The sequence below is a fragment of the Stomoxys calcitrans genome, chromosome 1 (genome assembly GCF_963082655.1).
Source record: "Stomoxys calcitrans chromosome 1, idStoCalc2.1, whole genome shotgun sequence".
Taxonomy (NCBI): domain Eukaryota; kingdom Metazoa; phylum Arthropoda; class Insecta; order Diptera; family Muscidae; genus Stomoxys; species Stomoxys calcitrans.
The window spans coordinates 123,303,714-123,322,697 of NC_081552.1; the positions used below are offsets into that span (position 1 = coordinate 123,303,714).

Below are 18,984 nucleotides of genomic sequence, written 5' to 3' on the forward strand. Positions count from 1 at the left end.
TAACCAGATCCTCCACTTGGGACCGATGATCTGGTGAAATCATACCGGATGCACAGCCGATATTGATAACTGTATAAGTCAGCTCATCTCTACTGTGATTCTTTGCCACTCTGGCGTAAGAGGACGGCTCCTTACCATTCTCAGCGACCATCTTCCCTTCCGTCATGGCTGTGGCCTTTTGGAAGTCACAGTCCTCCATGAAGACTCAGTGGCCGTACGCGCTTCCTTCGTTCCTGTTCCAACTTTGTCCACCTCCGCAGGACACAGTCTGGAGTCTCCATTGCGGAATGGCTGGCTTGGTTTTCTCAGAGTACTTGAAAGCGGGGAGCTCTTTTTCTTCTTCAGTATTTTAGCAGTGTTATGCTCTTCGAGAGATCTGATTCTTTTTCCAGCTTCCGTAGAAATGCCTGAAATGTCAGTTCTATCCTTTTCAGCATGCTGCACTTTTGCCCGATTACGCTGCCGATACATACTCCTCTGTCTCCTTCGTCACTTTCTCGGTCTACTTGTGAGCTTAGCAAAGTCATCGCTCACTTCTGCTGTCATCCCGATGTCCTCATCTCTCGATTCGGCTACGATGACTGTTTCATTGGCACAGTCGCTGTCTGAATCCGAGTCAGAAACTCCACCTTTTCCTAAAGGTGGAGACGATCTGTGCATCCCTCAGGTTTATCCACCTCTTCCTCATTTATTAGTCTGACGACTAGTTGTGAGCTTGAAACATTACTGTCGATTACAGGTGCTAAGGCACCCACACCTATAGGAGGGGAAGACAATATGCTGCGGTCTGACGCCACCACCGCAGATGTTGAGTCTTTGGAGTCCATTTCTAGCCTACTCCAAAAGGCTTTAAAATTTGTTCGCTTTTCATTGAGGAGCTTCACTCAACGACTACAATATCGATCGACATAAAATTTCACGACGATCAAGTTCAAATCGGTTCATAACCTGATATAGCTGCCATATAAACCGATCTTGGGTCTTGACTTCTTGAGCCTCTAGAGGGCGCAATTCTTATCCAATTTGAATGAATTTTGGCACGTAGTATTTTGTTATGATATCCAACAACTGTATCAAATAAGGTTCAAATCGGTTCATAACCTGATATAGCTGTCATATAAATTGATCTGGGATCTTGACTTCTTGAGCCTCTAGAGGTTTCAATTATTATCTGATTTGCCTGAAATTTTGTACGATTCTCTCATGACCACCAACATACGTGTTTATTATGGTCTGAATCGGTCTATAGCCCGATACAGCTCCCGTATAAAACGATCTATCTATTTTACTTCTTGAGCCCCCAAAGGGCGCAATTCTAATTCGAATTGGGTGACATTTTTTACAGGTCTCCAATATATAATTTAATTGTGGTCCAAACCGGACCATATCTTGATATCGCTTTAATAGCACAGCAAATCTTTTCTTATATCCTTTTTTGCCTAAGAAGAGATGTCGGGAAAAGAACTCGACAAATGCGATCCATGGTGGAGGGTATATAATATTCGGCCCGGCCGAACTTAGCACGCTTTTACTTGTTACTTATTATAAATGTGTCGTGATGTCCAATTTTTTAATAAATTATGAGAATAATGGAAATAAACTTTTTTTATTTTAATTTTAAACCATATTGACCCTAACAACTCGCAAGAATTACGTAAGAGTTTACACATATGAACCAGTTGTCGAAGCAGCAAAACATGCATTCTGAACGCATCAACTGTTTCTTCAGGTATCAAAAAACGTTGACGTCTCATTTTATTTTTTACGTACGGGAATAAAATGAAGTCATTCGGTACCAAGTCAGGTCTATTTTTTGGAGCATTTCTTTCGAATGTTCATGCAATATTGAATGTATGCTGGTCTCACTAATGCCTAAGGTTGTCTCAATGTCAGGGTAGGTCACATGACAATCTTGCAATATCAGTTGGTGCACACCATCAATGGTTTTTGGAATATCAGCTAATTTTGGAAGACCTTCATGAAGTTTGTCTTGGAGTGAATTGAGACTTGGAGTGAATTGAGACTAATTGGATCTTACATTAAAAAAAAACGCCATTTTTTTTAATTTAAGATCCAATTAGACATTATTACGTACGATCGGATTTATTTCTATCTGGGTCAAATTCGCAATCCAATTGTATCCAATTAGATCTAATTTGTTACAATTAGATCCAACCATCAAAAAAATCAAATTTAAATATAATAAAATTGTCAAATGGCAAAATATATGCCAAAAAAGATTTGCTCTTTCTAGTGTTAAGTTATGTCAAAAAGATATTTTAGGTGATAAAGTCAACTCGGAACATGGATTTTTTAAGTCCTAAAAAACCTTGAAAGGGAAAGGGATAATTAAAATACTATTTCATCGTTAACGTATGTAGCAAAATGATTATATAAATGAATACATAAAAAATAAATATTCAAATACGATTGGAAAGTGAATTGCAAGTGTAATATTTTTCTCTTAGTTTGACTAAAGAATACATATTTCCTGTTTTGCTGTTAATATATTTTGCTGTTTGTATATTTTTTATATATTTTTCTTTTTGAAAAAGTGAATATATACAACAATCCATTAAAATGAAAAACAAGTAAAAGCGTGCTAAGTTCGGCCGGGCCGAATTTTATATACCCTCCACCATGGATCGCATTTGTCGAGTTCTTTTCCCGGCATCTCTTCTTAGGCAAAAAAAAGGATATAACAAAAAATTTGCTCTGCTATTAGAGCGATATCAAGATATGGTCCGGTTTGGACCACAATTTAATTATATGTTGGAGACCTGTGTAAAATGTCAGACAATTAGTATCGGGCTATAGACCGATTCAGACCATAATAAACACGTATGTTGATGGTCATGAGAGAATAGTACGAAATTTCATTCCAATCGGATAAGAATTGCGCACTCTAGGGGCTCAAGAAGTCAAAACCCAAGATCGGTTTATATGACAGCTATATCAGGATATGAACCGATTTGAACCATACTTGGCGCAGTTGTTGGATAGCAAAACACGTCGTGCAAAATTTCATTATAATCGGATAAGAATTGCGCACTCTAGAGGCTCAAGAAGTCAAGATCCAAGATCGGTTTATATGGCAGCTATATCAAAACATGGACCGATATGGCCCATTTACAATACCAACCGACCTACACTAATAGGAAGTATTTGTGCAAAATTTCAAGCGGCTAGCTTTACTCCTTCGGAAGTTAGCGTGCTTTCGACAGACGGATGGACGGACATGGCTAAATCGACTTAAAACGACGTGACGATCAAGAATATATATGCTTTATGGGGTCTCAGACGAATATTTCGAGTAGTTACAAACAGAATGACGAAATTAGTATACCCCCCATCCTATGGTGGAGCGTATAAAAATTTACTCATTATCCAAAGCAGAAAAGTACATTTGAAATGTTTTCTTAATAATTCAATTAAGTTGCAAAAAACTTTAATCCATTTCTATTTATTTTTTGAATCTAGAGACTAACATCGTCCATTTTTTTATTATTTTATTCTAAAACGCCGTACACCTGGTTTATATTCTTTTATGCTAGGACGCAATCATTGAATATACGTTACATATCTTTGGCTCCAATTATTACCAAAATATTAAAATTAAAGACAAAATCTTTAACTTTGAGTAAACTTTTTGGAGTGTAGTGCAAAGTTCACCTATTTCGTACCTTTTTGGTACCTTAATGTACTACTTTCCAAAAACTCATATAGTCTCCCAATTAAGGTTGTCATATTGTATCTATATACCAAAATTCAGAGCTCTGGCTCAATTAACAAAGAACGAACCAAATAGTACCAATTGTCTTACAGCACTTAATATTGGTAACTCCCCTACCTTTGTTAATAGGATTAGGGAGGAGGATTAAGTTGTCACAATATGTTCGGAATATCTAATTGATGAAGTTCAAGACTGGAGCGTCTCCATATAGCACTTCTTCGGACCATCGCTACATTAGGTTTAGAATAGCACGGTCAGCGCCGAATTCGAGAAGCTTCCGTAATACAATGAAAACCAAGTGGCCAAAATTCGGAAGACTACTCAGAAGAAGACTTGTGCAAGATAATTTAGATCGTCCAAGCATAGAAAACATTGACGACAATGTCAACAGGATTACGATTGCACTAGGGGAGTCTTTCAGAAATATTTGTCCTCTTTGAGAAAGGAAACCCGCCCAAGAAAAACTCTGTATGACCTGGGAGATTCGCAACATCGGGAAAGAGGTCAGCAGACTTTATAAGAGAGCACACACTGTTCAAGGAATACAATAAGATTACCAGAGCGGCAAAGCGTGCCTTCTGGAAGCTTTTCGGCGATCAGGTCGATAGCGTTAATGACACCGCCGATATGAAAAAGTTGCTCTCAGAAACCCATGTCCAAACTGCAACGTTAGTAGACGACTCACGGAGACACTAGAATCTGGGAATAATGAGATTTATCTACTCAAAACCATGAAACGCATGATAAAGAATAGGACATCCAGCGAACTGTTTAAATACAAACAGTATGCTTATGTCAAGGGAAGGTCTTTGGAGACTGCCCTGCACGAGGTTGTACATAAAATAGAAGAATCCTTCGATGCCAAAACGTACACCTTGGCGGTATGCATTGGCATCGAGGGGGCTTTTAATAATGTGCGGACCGACACAATAATCCAATCTTTAGACCAGTATCGGGTAGACCCGGTCTTTAGAGACTGGATAAACCATAGCTAAGGAACATAATGAACCATATGATAAGAGAGTTAGGCATAGGTCACGACACAGGGGAGCATTTTATCGCCAGTCCTATGGGTGATCACCATAAATAACCTATTACGGATGCTGACTGAGGAGGGATTTGAACCCGTTGGATCCGAACCAATGCTGACCTAGAAAAGACTGTTATCTGCTTGTTCACGAGAAGGACAAAGATGAGCCAATTTAACATACCACGTTTCCTCAATAGAACGACTTCGGTATCTGACAAAGTTAAATACTTAGGAGTGATCTTAGACAGGAAACTGAATGGAAAGTGTCACATTCAGGAGCGTACCGAGAAGGCTCACAGATGCTGGGCACTATGTAGACGGGCCGTAGGCTCGAAATGGGACATGAAATGGGGCGTGATTAGACCAATACTTACTTACGCCACAGTGGTTTGGTGGACAACGATGGAGAAAAAGTGCAACGTTAGCACCATACAACAAGTTCAGAAAACATGTTGTATTGGCACAGGCAGAGCGATGACGACCACGCCCAATAGGGCATTGGAGACTTTTTTAAATATCCGACCCATTGACATACAAATTAAGTGTGAGGCAGTCACTGCGGCTATGAAACTTAAGGCGATGGGAGAATGGGTAGAGGATAGGAGCAGGTCATACTATCGCGGTACAATTGAGGCAACGATAGGAAATCTAGAAGGAATGGAAGAGGTTTTCGATCGGATACATGAGGCGATCCTTGAGGTCGTGTGCAAGACACTGCTGGCAGCGGCACAGTCTTAGACTAACGGAACCCTATTGGCATCTGGAAGATCATGCTACACGGATGGATCAAAGCTAGAGAACAGAGTGGACTTGGGAGTCTACATGTGAACCCAGGGACTGAGATCTGTTTTAGACTGCCTGACCTGCAGGCGGTGATCCGGGTGACCACGGAATGCGTGAGGTGGTTTGCTTCTAACGCGAAGACGTCGAATATGAACATATTTACGGACAGTAAACTAGCTATAAGGGCAATAACAACAAGAATGGTAAATTCATGAAGAGTCTTGGGGTGTAAGAAGGAGAATATCGCCTTCTCTGAGAATGGCACGATCTGCATCGCTTGGTTGCCTGGCCATAGCGGAGTAAGGGGGTGTAAAAAGCAGTCGGTTTGCCAGTGAAGGCCAGAGGACTACCGTCAATAAACTTGGTTAACCCGAAGCCTTTCGGGTTTACGCAATACGAGTAAGAACGTGGGTTACGCTGAGGAGCAGCAAAACTGTCGGCAGGACGATTAAAATGCAAAGGGGAGCCCCGGATTGTGAGAAAACGTGGCTATTACTGAAAGGTGGTCTGTACAGCTTTCTGTATCATGGCGGAACACATAGGACTACGAGCTCACTTATGCAAAATCGGTGCGCCAACTCATAGCATGTGTGGGGCATGCGCGAGAGATAATGAGACGTTGAAGCATTTCCTATGTCAGTGCCCGGCTTTTGCGGCTAACAGACATCAGCTCTTAGGTGGGGACACAATACCAGACATAAACCTACTAAGATGCGTGGTATGGAAAACAATAAGTGATTTTGTAAGCAGCACGGAATTCCAGGCTTAAAGTTTATTTTTCAATGGTACTTTTTAGCGCATAACAAGCTGATTACTGGCTTAGGTATGTGTTCATAGTGGCATGGGGCGAATTAATATCCACACCTCCTTTTTATCGCTACCTAACCTATCCAATTGCGGCACTCTAACATACTATTTATTCATCTTCAGCTATTATTTTGAAAATATTCTTACACCAAATATCATTTTTTCGAGACGCTCTTTAATTTGAGCCCCAATTGATTCTCCTAGAACTTTCTGTTCGCGCCAGCAAAGACACCATTTCGTACTATTTGGTATTTTTAGTACATAAACGTACGAATATCATAAAATCCTGTCTTATCCCGTGCCTATGGCCCAAGACCAACATTCGTGCAAATTTCATGATTCTAGCTTTAGCCGTTTGTGCTGGGCGATGATTAGGACGTAAGTAATCAGTCAGTCATGCGTCTCTTTTATATATGTATATGGAGAACAGCATACCCCCTGTCCGCTTCGCTACTTCGTTTCAGTGGTACCAAGATATAATAAATTTTTTACCACTTTAGTATAATTTCGTACAATTTTAAATTTTTCCTATGAATTTTTACGAACTTAAAAAAAAAACTTGTAGTCGCCCAATATATTTTGCCAAGTTTAACTGTATTCTAATATTGGGCACTATAACTCATTTCATCATGAAAGTACAATTTTGTATGTTTTAAAACCTAAAGTGCGATTTTTAAAATATCTTCAAGTGGCCAGATATATGCTGTCAATATGAACCTGCATACCAAATTTCAGAACTCTCTCTCTCAATCCGTATATGAAGTACGTTTTAGCAAAATAAATGTACGATTAAAAAAACACTTCCTGTTGTCCGATATATTCTGTCAAAGTGAACATGTGTGCAAAGTGTACGTTTTAGTAAATAAATGCACGAATTTAAATAAAAAAAATTCTAGTCGCCCAGTATATACTGAGAAGGTGTACACGTAACCAATTTTGGGCGCTTTAGCTCAATTCGTAATTAAAATAACATTTTGTACCGAAGTATACGATTTTGAAAATAATCTTCTAGTCGCCCAATATACTCCCATACTGTCAAGGTGTAAATGTATCGAAATTTCAGAGTTCTAGCGCAATCCGAAATCCAAAAAATAGTCTGTTCGCCCGATACATACTGTCGAAGTGTAATTGTATCACAATTTAGAGAGCTGTAGCTCAATTTGTAAAGAATTTAGCATTTTCTACGTTTAAGTACCTTAATGTATGAATATCAAAAAAATGTGTACCCGTAACTCAATTTTGAGCGCGTTAGCTCAAATCGCAAAGAAGGTATCGCTTTGGGAGTTTTAGTACCTAAATGTACCAATTTCAATAAAAAAACTTTATTTTGCCTGTCAAGGTGTACCTGCATACCAAAAACAGAGATCTAGCTCAATCTGTAAAAAAGTACAATTTTGTATGTTTTGGTACCTTAAATACGAATTTAAAAAAAGTGCTTATGTTGCCCGATGTATACTGCATCCCAAATACCAGTAAACAGGAGTGGGGATCTTCCAGTCAGACGTGAAGTGGGGTTAGAGCGGCTGTTGCTTTGAGAAAAGAGAGGCGGTGACGCCACTGGAGGAATTCCCTCAGTCGATGCTGTGTGGACTATAATAATATGCGATGAACTAGTCTTATTATTCCTCATAGAGCGAGGAATAATAAGTTAGATGACGAGAAGGTAAACCCAATGAAAAAGAGTTAGAAAAAAAATAACGCAATGGTAAAGTTCGGGTATTGATATAGAGACACTAGTTTTACAACGAGAGAAAGAGTAGAGATGTGTTGCTCACCTTGCTGCGGTTGTAGAAAGAGTGGGAAGTTCATTAGAAAAGAATTGCAGATGAGCTTAAGTACTAAAAATGGCTTAAGATTAGAAATTCACAATGGGTACACTTAGTGCTAATAGATATTTTCTTACGTGCTACAAATTCATTTACAATTCACAATTTGACTTCATATACTTCGACTTATTCTACGATATATATGTACTTAAATTAAAGGGACAAATTCAAATTTGTCCAACCAGAAAGTGCCATTTCGTTCGCATAGTACTTAAATGTACGATTTTGAAAATAATCTTCTGGTCGCCCAATAAATACTTTCATGGCGGACTTGAATCCCAATTTTAAGAGCACTAGCTCAATCCGTAAAAATAGTACCAATTATAGCACTATATTTAATTTATGGTAAATTTTTTACTGTTTGGTGTCAAAGTGCACGAATTTTCAAAAAATAATTTAGTCACACATGAAATATATTCTAGTTGTACTACATGCCAAATTTCAGAACTTTAGCTAAATCAGTACCAAATGGTACTAATTGCTGCACTAAATGTTTGTTGTTCCCCTTTCCGTACTATTTGTCAATTTTTTTCTTTTCGTCCCAATTAATTCGCAATAGATGTCTTTATTCCAGATTTGGAAATTCTAACTCTATCCTTATCACCCTGTGTGAAGGTCACTATTTTCGTACCTTTATGCCACAAGTTTGTATGATTACCCAGTTCCTCCAATTGAAACTAAATGGCTGCTGTGATTGCTAGTTCCTCCAAATGAAACCAAAGGGCTGCTGTGATTGCCAGTTCCTCCAAATGAAACCAAAGGCTGCTGTTCAGCAATAAGGGCAATATAGACTGAGTACAAAATAACTTATAATGATAACGTTCTCCATATGCTTGTAAAGGTACCAACATTTTTGCAATACGAATTTCAGTCTCAAAACTGCATTTTTTTACACAAAGTTTCATATAATGCAATGAGTAGCGGCGAACAGCAATAAACAAAAAGATTTTCTGCTTTTGGTCAACGATGTAATTGGTGTAAAAGAACATCATTATGTTTCTCTCAATGCGGAAGTAAAGCGCCCAGTAGGAATTAAACTATATGATGCCAACGAGAAATCTAAAGTTTATTCATTTTAGCCCTCAACATCATTAGGAAGACCTAAGGGATCATATAAACTTGCTACTTCAGCTAAAATTGTTCTCCTTGTATGGTTGCCCAAAAAGTAATTGCGGATTTTTCATATAGTCGGCGTTGACAATTTTTTTCACAGCTTGTGACTTGTAATTGCATTCTTTCTTCTGTCAGTTATCAGCTGTTACTTTTCGCTTGCTTTAGAAAACAAGTGAAAAAAGTATATTTGATTAAAGTTCATTCTAAGTTTTATTAAAAAAGCATTTACTTTCTTTTAAAAAATCCGCAATTACTTTTTTGGCAACCCAATAGTTTATGATGATTGTTGCTGGCAATCGTAAAAAAAAACAAGTAAAAGCGTGCTAAGTTCGGCCGTGCCGAATCTTATATACCCTCCACCATGGATCGCATTTGTCGAGTTCTTTTCCCGGCATCTCTTCTTAGGCAAAAAAGGATATAAGAAAAGAGTTGCTCTGCTATTAAAACGATTTCAAGATATGGTCCGGTTCGGACCACAATTAAATTATATGTTGGAGACCTGTGCAAAATTTCAGCCAATTCGTATAAGAATTGCGCCCATTGGGGCTCACGAAGTAAAATAGAGAGAACGATTTATATGGGATCTGTATCGGGCTATAGACCTTCAGACCATAATAAACACGTTTGTTGATGGTCATGAGAGGATCCATCGTACAAAATTTCAGGCATATCGGATAATAATTGCGTCCTCTAGGGGTCAAGAAGTCAAGAGCCCAGATAGGTTTATATGGCAGCCATATCAGGTTATGAACGGATTTGAACCTTATTTGACATAATAAAATACGTCATGCAAAATTTCAGCCAAATCAGATAGGAATTGCGCCCTCTAGAAGCTCAAGAAGTCAAATCCCCAGATCTGTTTATATGACAGCTATATCAGGTTATAAACCGATTTCAACCATACTTGGCACAGTTGTTGGATATCATAACGAAATACTTCGTGCAAAAATTCATTCAAATCGGATAAGAATTGTGCCCTCTAGAGGCTCAAGAAGTCAAGACCCAAGATCGGTTTATATGGCAGCTATATCAGGTTATTTACCGATTTAAACCATACTTAGCACAGTTGTTGGGTATCATAGCAAAACACGTCGTGCAAAATTTCATTCCAATAGGATAAGAATTGCGCCCTCTAGAGGCTCAAGAAGTCAAGACCCAAGATCGGTTTATATGGCAGCTATATCAGGTTATGAACCGATTTGAACCATACTTGGCACAGTTGTTGGATATAATAACAAGACACGTCGTGCAAAATTTCATTTCAATCAGATAAGAATTGCGCACTCTAGAGGCTCAAGAAGTCAAGACCCAAGATCGGTTTATATGGCAGCTATATCAGGTTATTGACCGATTTAAACCATACTTGGCACAGTTGTTGGATATCATAACAAAACACGTCGTACAAAATTTCATTCTGATCGGATAAGAATTGCGCACGCTAGAGGCTCAAGAAGTCAAGACCCAAGATCGGTTTATATGGCAGCTATATCAGGTTATGAACCGATTTGAACTATACTAAGCACAGTTGTTGGACATCATAGCAAAACACGTCGTGCAAAATTTCATTCCAATCGGATAAGAATTGCGCACTCTAGAGGCTCAAGAAGTCAAGACCCCAGATCGGTTTATATGGCAGCTATATCAAAACATGGACCGATATGGCCCATTTACAATACCAACCGACCTACACTAATAAGAATTATTTGTGCAAAATTTCAAGCGGCTAGCTTTACTCCTTCGGAAGTTAGCGTGCTTTCGACAGACAGACGAACGGACGGACGGACATGACTAGATCGACATAAAATGTCACGACGATCTAGAATATATATACTTTATGGGGTCTCAGACGTATATTTCGAGTAGTTACAAACAGAATGACGAAATTAGTATACCCCCCATCTTATGGTGGAGGGTATAACAAGAAGTAAAATAGAGAGATCGATTTATATGGGAGCCGATCAGTTTATATGACAGCTATATCAGGTTATGATCCGATTTGAACCTTATTTGACACAGTTGTTGAAAGTAAGAATAAAATACGTTATGCAAATTTTCAGCCAAATCGGATAGGAATTGCGCCCTCTAGAGCTCAAGAAGTCAAGTCACCAGATCTGCTTATATGACAGCTATATCAGGTTATGAACCGATTTGAACCATACTTGGCACAGTTGTTGGGTATCATAACAAAACACGTCGTGCAAAATTTCATTCCAATCGGATAAGAATTGCGCACTCTAGAGGCTCAAGAAATCAAGACCCAAGATCGGTTTATATGGCAGCTATATCAGGTTATGAACCGATTGTAACCATACTTGGCACAATTCTTGAATATCATATCAAAACACGTCGTTCAAAATTTCATTCTAATCGGATAAGAATTGTGCCCTCTAGATGCTCAAGAAGTCAAGACCCAAGATCGGTTTATATGGCAGCTATATCAAAACATGGACCGATATGGCCCATTTACAATACCAACTGATACACTAATACGAAGTATTTGTGCAAAATTTCAAGCGGCTAGCTTTACTTCTTCGGAAGTAAGCGTACTTTCGACAGATAGACGGACGGACATGGCTAGATCGACATAAAATGTCGCGACGATCAAGAATATATATACTTTATGCGGTTTCAGACGAATAATTGAAGTAGTTACAAACATAATGACGAAATTAGTATACCCCCCATCCTATGGTGGAGGGTATAATAAAAATGTCGTCAGCGGGTGACCATATGAGACCAAGTGTTTTAACATATTCCATCTCTTTGACATATACAATACTCTTGGATAATATGGGGAATTTCATTAATAACTGTTTCACAATTCGCTGCAAATTGCGAAGAGGGAAACCGCCACGCTTCAAAAGGTCTAAAACTTGGTTCTTGATTTCAACAAGCTGTTCGATGGTGTGAGTACCAGTCATTAAATTGTCTACGACAATGTCCTTCAAGGTAATCGGAGAGCCGATGGGAAAGTTCTTGCACTTATCATAGGCTAATTGTTGCAAACATTTTACTTCTAGGTATGAGGCACTTTTCGTACCATATGTGACGGTGTTCAGGAATGTCGTTGTAGGCTGGCTTGCACAATCCTCCACAAAATGCATTGATGAATAGCATCTTGTTTGTCTACTACAACCTGTCTATACATTTTTGCTATATCTGCCATCAGGAAGTACCTATGACTTCGAAATCGACTGAGTATGATGAAGTAACTCATTAAGGATATACAGTTTGAAGTTTAGCTTGAACCATCGTAGACGACTCTCAATCGTGTTGCGGAACTATCAGTTTTCACGACACAGTGATGAGGAATATAGTTACAATTACAATAATTTCCATGCGAAATAGGCGACATGTGTCCCAGATTAATGCACTCGTGAATAAAATTGCTATATACCTTGTAAATCGCGCCATTGCGTTCTAACTTGTGGATTCTAATATCCAAAACATTTCAAGAATTATATCTTATTCATTATTCTTCGACTTTGCAATCAATGATCCATATTTTAAATCAGGGCAAAACGATAACGACCTAAATGATGATTCCGGGTATGATAAAGATGAATAAAGTGGCAGTTTTGAAGTTTTCATTGTAGTGCCGGCAGCAGTCCATCCAAATGTCGTTTTTTGAAGAATGGGACCCTGATCAATTTTGATATGTCCTATTAATAGTGTGTCGTAGAAAATCTTTGCTCCAATTGGCAGGTCAATAGGAACGCATATCGAGCGAAATGTTCTTTGATATATTCCATTCTTGAATATCTATGGTTTGTTGTGGTTGATACGTTGTGTTAGAAGGCAGAATCACCACTGCAATTGGGGTAGAAAATCCACTTGCTAAAGAGCTTACAAAAATGGAGCATATATGGTGGGCAATTGTGGTACTAGATCCGATTCCAGCAATGCAAACCTTTTTTCGGCTTACCCGTAGCTGTTAAGCCATTCGTTCAGTTATAAAAAGAAGCTGAGAGGCCGAGTCAAGTATTGCACGTCCCACTATATTAATCCCATTCCCTATAAAGGCCTCCGAATTTCGGCAGCTGAAAGTTTGGCAGATTTAGGCGATGCAAAGTCGTGGAAGGTGATATTAATCTGGTACAAGTTAATAGCGAATCTGAAACATTTCCTCTCTGTGTAGCGATTAGCTCTAAGATTAAAGACTTTACCTCAAAATTAGCACTCTCAGCGATGCTTTGATGTTCTTCATTAAATTATGAGTCGTCTAATATTTCTAACCCTGATTGAACTCCTTCAAACGCTAAGAAGTGACAATTAAGTTTCACTTCTAGCTGGAATGCAGACATAGCATCCAGACCGGATAACGACAAATTGCTAACTTTTAATCGCTGGATCAAATTATTTCGATGCAGAACTGTGGCCCAAACCGCCCACAGTAGGTGGAGCTTCTTCCAATTGATTAACTGATATTGAATTCTGAACTGTATGGCACACCAAAATATCCGGGCTGGTGGACTAATGTTGAAAGCAAGAGCCTTTTCTTGCCACAAGTTTATATGACTACCCAGTTCCTCCAATTGAAACCAAAGGCTGCTGTGATTGCCAGTTCCTCCAAATGAAACCAAAGGACTGTTATACAATTTTTAAATTCAATATTTATTTCAATTGATCATAAGACAATTGTCCACTTCTTTACGGACTGAGTACAAAATAACTTTTGATAATAACGTTCTCCATATGCTTGCTAACAGGTACCAACATTTTTGCAATTTGAATTTCAGTCCCAAAACTACATTTTTTTACACATAGTTTCATATTATGAGTAGTAGCGCACAGCAATAAATAAAAAAATCGTAGTGTTATGAGTACTTTTTGGTACCTAAAATTACAAATGTCCAAAAACTCATCAAATCTTCCAACTAAGGTTGGTATAATGTACCTAAGTTCTAAAATTCAGAGCTCTAGTTCAATTAACAAAAAATCCCTTTCGAACCAATTACGGCACTAAGCGTACTATTGCTACTACTTTCGGTACTCATTCGGGAAATTTTTTTCACTAAATCTTATTTTTTCGAGACGCTCCTAAATTTCGAAGCAAACAATCCTTAGTTCTAGTCCTTTCATTTCAAAATTCATGATTCTAGCTTTAGCCTTTATGCTGGGCAGCGATCAGTCAATCAATCACGCCTCTCTTTTATATATAGAGTAGCATATGCCCGGTCGCTTCGCTACCCCCGATTTTACACCCAATATCAAAATGTTACTGTATCGCAATTTTAAGAGCTATAGCCTAATACGTAAAAAAATATTTAATATTTTGAAAATTTTAGCGCCTGTATGCACAAATTTAAAAAAAACCTTTAGTTGGCCGATATATAATGTGTAGGTATTAGGAGATCTTCAGCTCAATCCGCAAATAAAGTACAATTTTGTACGATTTAGGACCTAAATGTACAAATTTCAAACAAAATCTTTTAGTTATCCGGTACATACTGGCAAGATGTACCTACATTCAAAATTTCAGAACTGTAGCTTAGTCTTTAAAGGAAGTACCATTTTGTACGTTTTAGTTCCAAAATGAACGAATATCAAAAAATAGCTTTAGTCGCCCGGTACATACTGCCAAAATGTACCTGCATCCCACATTTCAGGGCTATAACACAGTCTGAAAAGAAAGTAACATTTTGGACGTTTTAGTACTAAAACGTACGAATATCAAAAAATCTTCTAGTCGCCCAATATATATTGTCAAGGTGTAACTGTATTTCAAATTTCATAGATCAGGCTCACCAACGTACCATTTGTACCTTTAGGTACCGCAATTGACAAATTTCAAAAAAGTCTAGTTGCACAAGTTGTCAAGGTATACCCGTTGCCTTAAATCCAGACCTATGTGCCAGTCTGTAAAGAAAATACCCTTTTGTACCAAGATGTACGAACATCAAAGAAAACTTCTAATCACCTAGTACATGCTGCCAAGTTGTACCGGTATCCTAAATTTCAGAACTGTAGTTCAGGCTGTAAAGAAAGAACATTTTTGAATGGCTTAGTACGAAAATGTACGAATATCTGAAAAGAACGTTTAGTCCCCCGGTACTGCAAAGATGTACTTGTATCTCAAATGTCAAAACTTTAGCTCAATTCATAAAGAAGGTACCATTTTTTACGTTTTAATACCAAAATGTACGAATATCAACAAAATCTTCTGGAAAATAGCAAATAGTACCACTTGCAGTACTTAAGAGCGTTTGCTTCCACTCTTCCGTTTTCAGCATTTGCTATTTGGTACAACTTATCGCATTATTGTTAAGACTATGATTATGTTTACCAAATTATTTAATTTTACCGATCTCCGTTCACTGTAAAAGTAGATAAACTATTTCGTACTTTTTGGTACCAAAATGTACGATTTGTGAAAAAATCATTTAGTCAGTCAACATATATCTCCCAGTTGAACCTACGTGTTAAACTTCAGAGATCTAGTTCAATCCGTAAAGAAAAAACGAAATAGTACCAAATACGCCAAATTCCAAAGTTCTAGCTCTACTCGTTCGACCTACACAAAGTTCACTTATTTTGTTTCCTTTTTGGTACTTTTTAGTACCTAAATGCCCAAAAGTCCTAAAACTCATGTGGCCTGCAAATTTAGTTGCAATAGTGTACCAAAGTAGTAAAATTCAAAGCTCTAGCTCAATTAACAAAAAAGGTACTAAAAAGTACTAATTTTGGTACTAAACGTACTATTTCTCCACTTCCGTTTCGATTCTGGGAAATTGTTGTCATCAAAACTTATTTGTTCGAGATGCTCTTTAATTTAAGCCCAAAATCATAATCTTAGTCCTATCCGTTTGCGTCCCCATTTTCGTACTTTTTGGTACTATTTAGCACCTTAACGTATGAGTACCACCAAACCCGACCTTATCTCGCGTCTCCGACCCAAGACCAATACTCGTGAAAAAATCTAACTTTGGGCTGTGTAATTATCAGTCAGTCAGACAATCACGCGACTCTTTTATATATACAGATTAATTACATATTTTGTATGCATTTTATAAAATTTGGGTGCTATATTTCTTTATAATTATAAATTGCTAGTCTCACTCACCTGTCGCTGAATAATGCATAAATGTGGCACTATAATTTTTTTAAAAACCTACACACAAAAAAAATAATTCGTTTCACGCCAAATAAACTTCTTTTCTGAAAAAACATTGGTATTTGTTTACGATAAAAGTACATGCTTTTGTTGCGATAAAATCTTGTAAGGGTTTGTGACAAAAAAAAAAAAATTTTTTTCCCTTTCGTTTTTGATATATAGAATATACTATTCGTGATTTTAACTAGTGTTTTCTTATTTATAAATTAATTTAACGCCATGCTTACGTATATGTATTTTCATTTTAATTTTAAAATAAATTGTAATTTTTGAAAAGTATGCCAAGTTCAATTTAATGTTGTAAAATATTTCAAACTCAACATTTAACCAATTATTGTTAGGTATCAGATGGTAATTCAAACTCTTTCAGAGTTTATTTGGATTTATTTTGATGTTATGATACACATTTATTTTAAAAGCCTTCAATTTTCGAACAACTCTATTATGGTTTTATATTATGATCTACTGTAATCGTTATGCTATAAATGAAACAAAACAAGTAAAAGCGAGCTATTAGATCGATATCAAGATATGGTCCGGTTTGGACCACAATTAAATTATATGTTGGAGACCTGTGTAAAATATCAGCCAAATCGAATAAGAACTGCGCTCTTTGGGGGCTCAATAAGTAAAATAGAGAGATCGTTTTATATGGGAGATGTATCAGGCTATAGACCAATTCAGACCATAATAAACACGTATATTGATGGTCATGAGAGAATGCGTCGTACAAAATGCGTCGTACAAATCGGATAAGAATTGCGACCTCTACAGGCTCAAGAAGTCAAGATCCCAGATTGGTTTATATGGCAGCTATATCAGGTTATGAACCCATTTGAATCTTATTTGACACAGTTGTTGAAAGTAGGAATAAAATACGGGCTGCAAAATTTCATTCCAATCGGATAAGAATTGCGACCTCTAGAGACTCAAGAAATCAAGACCCAAGATCGGTTTATATGGCAGCTATATCAGGTTATGAACCGATTTGAACCATACTTGACACAGTTATTGGATATCATAACAAAACACGTCGTGCAAAATTTCATTCCAATCGGATAAGAATTGCGACCTCTAGAGACTCAAGAAGTCAAGACCCAAGATCGGTTTATATGACAGCTATATCAGGTAATGTACCGATTTGAACCATACTTGGCATAGTTATTGGATATCATAACAAAATACGTCGTACAAAATTTCATTCTAATCGGACAAGAATTGCGCACTGTAGAGGCTCAAGAAGTCAAGAACCAAGATCGGTTTATATGGCAGCTATATCAAAACATGGACCGATAGAAGTATTTGTGCAAAATTTCAAGCGGCTAGCTTTACTCCTTCGGAAGTTAGCGTGCTTTCGACAGACAGACGGAAGGACGGACGGACATGGCTAGATCGACATAAAATGTTGCGACGATGAAGAATATATATACTTTATGGGGTCTCAGCCGAATATTTCGAGTAGCTACAAACAGAATGACGAAATTAGTATACCCCCCATCCTATGGTGGAGGGTATACAAATGTCTTGTGGGAGTTGTTGTTTTCGCACATTTAAATACCCACTTTGGGATGGATATTTCTTTATCGCGTTAAAAAGTATATAAGCTAATACGTATTGTACTTAATTTTTTTTATAATCTAAATTCTATGTTGTTATTTAAGTGTTTTTTGTTTTTCAACCGCTATTCTGATTGGAAACAGTACATAATGGAATTTACTGCATTTATATGTTTGTTTATGAAAATCGACTCCACAACATTATCAAACATTTCCCGATTTCTATGTTTAATTGTAAACTTTTTTGTACACGTTTAAACAAAATGTTTAACTTAACTTTTAATCTTCATAGAAACATACTTTTATATGTCAATGGATAGTATGGATAGAATTCCCTTAAAGTACATTTAAAGTTTGACTTCTAAACATCATGACTAAGACACCATATTATAATTTGAATTTAAAATTTTCCACCAAATATGATCTACACAGGTCCAAGATTATGTATCTCCTGCATGTTAGACCATTGTGGTGTTTTTTTTTTTTTTTTTTTTTTTAAATTTACAAGTTATGAATTACGCAAATTTCTTAACGTTTTACGTGAACAAATAACTGATATGGAGCGGCACGAATTCCCACTTTTTAAAGAGTATTCCTTTTTCACACACATACTTCTATTACAATGTTGATTTGTGGCGTCGCGAGTTGTAAGGGAGCAATTTTAATATTTTCTTACTTGTATTTATACATATTTAGTTTTAAACCGAGAGGAAATTTAGATTATTTTTCAAATATCCCTTTAAAACAAGGGGAATTTGAATGTTTTTAAATGAATGTGTTTGGGAAAAAAACATGTTCAATGCGCATGTCAATGAATTTTTTTGGGGATGTTCGCAATTGTTTTACTACGACTCGTTCATCCCCAACATACAGTTTTAATAGCTGTGTTTTACAGTTGAAGATTGTGAACAATATTTAACTGTCATGTACTTGGCCTTACGACTTCTTTGGCGACTATATATTTGGTCGGAGAATGTTTTAATATATTTTTTATGTAAGCGAGAAGCAGTATCAACACTCAT

General features: G+C 37.2%; 1 protein-coding gene across 8 annotated transcripts in view; it reads right to left on the reverse strand.

Moving 5' to 3' along the window:
* Positions 1 to 18,747, reverse strand: part of LOC106094859 (uncharacterized) — a 150,505-nt gene extending 131,758 nt beyond the window's left edge. For 4 of the 8 annotated variants that reach the window (XM_059370876.1, XM_059370879.1, XM_059370868.1 and 1 more), the window contains exon 1: positions 18,575 to 18,747. The gene's annotated coding sequence lies outside the window, so the exon portion shown is untranslated. Of the gene's footprint in view, positions 1 to 16,355; positions 16,451 to 18,262; positions 18,343 to 18,574 lie in introns of those variants that run through there. The other 4 variants (XM_059370869.1, XM_059370877.1, XM_059370873.1 and 1 more) reach the window with 3 other exon arrangements.
* Positions 18,748 to 18,984: the final 237 nt, after the last annotated feature.